The sequence below is a fragment of the Eucyclogobius newberryi genome, unplaced genomic scaffold (genome assembly GCF_026437365.1).
Source record: "Eucyclogobius newberryi isolate DKJ021-1_F unplaced genomic scaffold, fEucNew1.0.hap1 SCAF_1, whole genome shotgun sequence".
Classification (NCBI taxonomy): domain Eukaryota; kingdom Metazoa; phylum Chordata; class Actinopteri; order Gobiiformes; family Gobiidae; genus Eucyclogobius; species Eucyclogobius newberryi.
Window position 1 is genome coordinate 50,418,991 of NW_027315723.1, and position 5,489 is coordinate 50,424,479.

Below are 5,489 nucleotides of genomic sequence, written 5' to 3' on the forward strand. Positions count from 1 at the left end.
ACCATCCTCTCAGTGAAATTCAGACCTTTATTGTAAAAAACAACAACATCCAACCCGGGGGCCCCTGAGAGTCTCTTGGTCCTGACCCCTAGTTTGGGAATGTTTTTCACCTTATTTATGCTGCTTCCGTGCCCCAGCAGGAGGATTGCTGGTGTTTGTTTTCTAGTTTGTTCCTTTGTGTTTGTTTACCCCTGTTAAACTTATTTTATTGTGAAGGAGTTGAGTTCCACTTCCGCGCTCATCCCGGCGCGTGACCACTCCGCTCGGAGAGGGAACGGATTGTTTTTGTCTGAGGTGTGCGTTTGTTTCCCACCACAGCGTGTGCCAGTGCGGGGGGCGGGGCCTCTCTGTGGGTGCTGGGGGGCTCTCTGTGGGTGCTGGGGGCCTCTCTGTGGGTGCTGGGGGCCTCTGTGGGTGCTGGTGGGCTCTCTGTGGGTGCTGGGGCCTCTCTGTGGGTGCTGGGGGGCTCTCTGTGGGTGCTGGGGCCTCTCTGTGGGTGCTGGGGGGCTCTCTGTGGGTGCTGGGGCCTCTCTGTGGGTGCTGGGGGGCTCTCTGTGGGTGCTGGGGGGCTCTCTGTGGGTGCTGGGGCCTCTCTGTGGGTGCTGGGGCCTCTCTGTGGGTGCTGGGGGGCTCTCTGTGGGTGCTGGGGCCTCTCTGTGGGTGCTGGGGGGCTCTCTGTGGGTGCTGGGGCCTCTCTGTGGGTGCTGGGGGGCTCTCTGTGGGTGCTGGGGCCTCTCTGTGGGTGCTGGGGCCTCTCTGTAGGTGCTGGGGCCACTGTAGGTGCTGGGGCCTCATGCATCAGACATGTTTCCAATGTCCACAGTCATGTTGAACAAAACGAGCGGTGAGTGAAGGAGTGCGGGCGGGCGGTGGTTATCCATGTTTTAAAGCCTGTTCCATGTAGGTCACCGCGCCGCCACATAGGGCCCCTCCGGCCCCTCCGGCAGCAATAGCGTGCTCCTGCTACTATATGCTCCCTGATCACATTTCAACATGGCCCGCGTGCGCTGTAATGAACGCTCAGAATACCGTGGAGGTCCAGATATAGGCCTGGCCCACTCCCAAATGTGCGTGACACTAATCTCTGCACCGGCCCCGAGCAGAGCGCTCCCAAAGCCATTACGGGGTCAAAGTTCTCAGGGGGATTTGTGGCGTGAGCGAGCTGAGTCACCTGTCCCGCTGCACCGCCTTAGCTCGCTAAACGCTTGTGGAGTGCGTGGTGACGAAAACGAGAGGTTTGAGTCCAGCGTTGCGCGAGGTGTTTTTGGCGTGTGGTTTGCATGTTCTCCCTGTGTCCTATGCTCATAGCGCTCCCTTATCCTATGCTCAAAGCGCTCCCGTGTCCTCCCTCTGTCTGAACGAAAGCGTGCGCAGTCGACTCATCTTCCAGCGCGGTCGTCTCCATCAGAGGAATGTGGAGGCAAAAGGCCCTGGAACATTCTGGAACATTCTGTGATTTTGATGGAGAAATTTGGATTCTACGTGGTTTTTGTGCAAATGAAACCCTCAGGGCCCCCAGCTACATTTACAGGGCCCCCAGCTACATTTACAGGGCCCCCAGCTACATTTACAGGGCCCCCAGCTACATTTACAGGGCCCCCAGCTACATTTACAGGGCCCCCAGCTACATTTACAGGGCCCCCAGCTACATTTACAGGGCCCCCAGCTACATTTACAGGGCCCCCAGCTACATTTACAGGGCCCCCCAGCTACATTTACAGGGCCCCCAGCTACATTTACAGGGCCCCCCAGCTACATTTACAGGGCCCCCAGCTACATTTACAGGGCCCCCAGCTACATTTACAGGGCCCCCAGCTACATTTACAGGGCCCCCCAGCTACATTTACAGGGCCCCCAACTACATTTACAGGGCCCCCAGCTACATTTACATGGCCCCCAACTACATTTACAGGGCCCCCAACTACATTTACAGGGCCCCCGACTACATTTACAGGGCCCCCGACTACATTTACAGGGCCCCCAACTACATTTACAGGGCCCCCGACTACATTTACAGGGCTCCCAACTACATTTACAGGGCCCCCGACTACATTTACAGGGCCCCCAACTACATTTACAGGGCCCCCGACTACATTTACAGGGCCCCCGACTACATTTACAGGGCCCCCAACTACATTTACAGGGCCCCCGACTACATTTACAGGGCTCCCAACTACATTTACAGGGCCCCCGACTACATTTACAGGGCCCCCAACTACATTTACAGGGCCCCCGACTACATTTACAGGGCTCCCAACTACATTTACAGGGCCCCCGACACCTAGAAACGGCCCTGTTCACTGTTCTCTGTTGATAATGGACGTAGAGGTAATCAGGATGACCTTTGGGTGACCTTTGGGCTCCTCCTGCCTCCGCACACCGAGGAGAAGAACATCTGAATAAAGGGCTCCTGCACACTGGCTTTGCTTCAGTGCGTTTTAAGGGCCCTTGTTCTGAACGTGGCGCTCGGTAATGAATTGAGCCCCTGAACTCACGAGGGCCGGTGCAATCACAAGGTTATTTTTCAGGGGCCGGAAGAAGAGCCGAGCCAGAAACAACAGCGTGAAATGTGAACGAACCCTTTTAAAGTAACTTATACTTATGGCTCTATTCACAAGGTAAACACGTAACGCATAAGAATACATGGTAAAACACGGGTTACATCGGCCTCTGGGGATGGCCCCCGGCCCGGTCTTGGGCCCCGGCCCCGTGGTTTGGAGACCCCTGGTGTAAGGACTTGGTTGATGGTTCAAAACCCGAAATTTAGTGAAATGTTGACTGTAAATTTTGGCTTTTTTCTTTTCATGTCCCAATTTTCAATTCAAAGTCCCAAACCAGCTGTGTGGCCGCTCCACAGACCTGACTCTCAGTTGCCCTGGACGAGCCTCATACTTGTTTCCATGGAAATGTAGGTTACAAAGTCACACAGTGTCACTTAGTTATATTATAGTTATATTATGTCCAAAGCAAATCAATTCAGTTTCAAGATAATGTAAAATATATGTTTATATAACTTAAAAATAATGAAGTAATAATTTATTGAATTTGAAATTATTCTTATTTAGCTTTTTTATTCTTATTTTGCTGCTGTTCTTGTTCTTTGCCACTGAATTGACCCCATTGAGTTTATACATTAATTATCACTTGAATATGTACAACAAAGGAGGAGCAGGCTGGAGGAGCAGGCTGGAGCAGGGTGGAGGAGCAGGGTGGAGGAGCAGGGTGGAGGAGCAGGGTGGAGCAGGGTGGAGGAGCAGGGTGGAGGAGCAGGGTGGAGCAGGGTGGAGGAGCAGGGTGGAGCAGGGTGGAGGAGCAGGCTGGAGGAGCAGGGTTGAGGAGCAGGCTGGAGGAGCAGGGTGGAGCAGGGTGGAGGAGCAGGCTGGAGGAGCAGGGTGGAGGAGCAGGCTGGAGCAGGGTGGTGGAGCAGGCTGGAGGAGCAGGGTGGAGGAGCAGGGTGGAGGAGCAGGGTGGAGGAGCAGGGTGGAGGAGCAGGCTGGAGGAGCAGGGTTGAGGAGCAGGCTGGAGGAGCAGGGTGGAGCAGGGTGGAGGAGCAGGCTGGAGGAGCAGGGTGGAGCAGGGTGGAGGAGCAGGCTGGAGGAGCAGGCTGGAGCAGGGTGGAGGAGCAGGCTGGAGGAGCAGGCTGGAGGAGCAGGCTGGAGCAGGGTGGTGGAGCAGGCTGGAGGAGCAGGCTGGAGGAGCAGGCTGGAGCAGGGTGGTGGAGCAGGCTGGAGGAGCAGGGTGGAGGAGCAGGGTGGAGGAGCAGGCTGGAGCAGGGTGGTGGAGCAGGCTGGAGGAGCAGGGTGGAGGAGCAGGCTGGAGCAGGGTGGTGGAGCAGGCTGGAGGAGCAGGGTGGAGGAGCAGGCTGGAGGAGCAGGGTGGAGGAGCAGGCTGGAGGAGCAGGCTGGAGGAGCAGGGTGGAGGAGCAGGCTGGAGCAGGGTGGTGGAGCAGGCTGGAGCAGGGTGGTGGAGCAGGCTGGAGGAGCAGGCTGGAGCAGGGTGGTGGAGCAGGCTGGAGGAGCAGGCTGGAGGAGCAGGGTGGAGGAGCAGGCTGGAGGAGCAGGGTGGAGGAGCAGGCTGGAGGAGCAGGGTGGATGGGCAGGCTGGAGGAGCAGGCTGGAGGAGCAGGCTGGAGGAGCAGGCTGGAGGAGCAGGCTGGAGGAGCAGGCTGGAGGAGCAGGCTGGAGGAGCACGGTGGAGGAGCAGGGTGGAGGAGCAGGGTGGAGGAGCAGGGTGGAGCAGGGTGGAGGAGCAGGCTGGAGGAGCAGGGTGGAGGAGCAGGGTGGAGGAGCAGGGTGGAGCAGGGTGGAGGAGCAGGGTGGAGCAGGGTGGAGGAGCAGGCTGGAGGAGCAGGGTTGAGGAGCAGGCTGGAGGAGCAGGGTGGAGCAGGGTGGAGGAGCAGGCTGGAGGAGCAGGGTGGAGCAGGGTGGAGGAGCAGGCTGGAGGAGCAGGCTGGAGCAGGGTGGAGGAGCAGGCTGGAGGAGCAGGCTGGAGGAGCAGGCTGGAGCAGGGTGGTGGAGCAGGCTGGAGGAGCAGGCTGGAGGAGCAGGCTGGAGGAGCAGGGTGGAGGAGCAGGGTGGAGGAGCAGGCTGGAGCAGGGTGGTGGAGCAGGCTGGAGGAGCAGGGTGGAGGAGCAGGGTGGAGGAGCAGGCTGGAGCAGGGTGGTGGAGCAGGCTGGAGGAGCAGGGTGGAGGAGCAGGCTGGAGCAGGGTGGTGGAGCAGGCTGGAGGAGCAGGGTGGAGGAGCAGGCTGGAGGAGCAGGGTGGAGGAGCAGGCTGGAGGAGCAGGGTGGATGGGCAGGCTGGAGGAGCAGGCTGGAGGAGCAGGGTGGAGGAGCAGGCTGGAGGAGCAGGCTGGAGGAGCAGGCTGGAGGAGCAGGGTGGAGGAGCAGGCTGGAGCAGGGTGGTGGAGCAGGCTGGAGCAGGGTGGTGGAGCAGGCTGGAGGAGCAGGCTGGAGCAGGGTGGTGGAGCAGGCTGGAGGAGCAGGCTGGAGGAGCAGGGTGGAGGAGCAGGCTGGAGGAGCAGGGTGGAGGAGCAGGCTGGAGGAGCAGGGTGGATGGGCAGGCTGGAGGAGCAGGCTGGAGGAGCAGGGTGGAGGAGCAGGCTGGAGGAGCAGGCTGGAGGAGCAGGCTGGAGGAGCAGGCTGGAGGAGCACGGTGGAGGAGCAGGGTGGAGGAGCAGGGTGGAGGAGCAGGGTGGAGCAGGGTGGAGGAGCAGGCTGGAGGAGCAGGGTGGAGGAGCAGGGTGGAGGAGCAGGGTGGAGCAGGGTGGAGGAGCAGGGTGGAGCAGGGTGGAGGAGCAGGCTGGAGGAGCAGGGTTGAGGAGCAGGCTGGAGGAGCAGGGTGGAGCAGGGTGGAGGAGCAGGCTGGAGGAGCAGGGTGGAGCAGGGTGGAGGAGCAGGCTGGAGGAGCAGGCTGGAGCAGGGTGGAGGAGCAGGCTGGAGGAGCAGGCTGGAGGAGCAGGCTGGAGCAGGGTGGTGGAGCAGGCTGGAG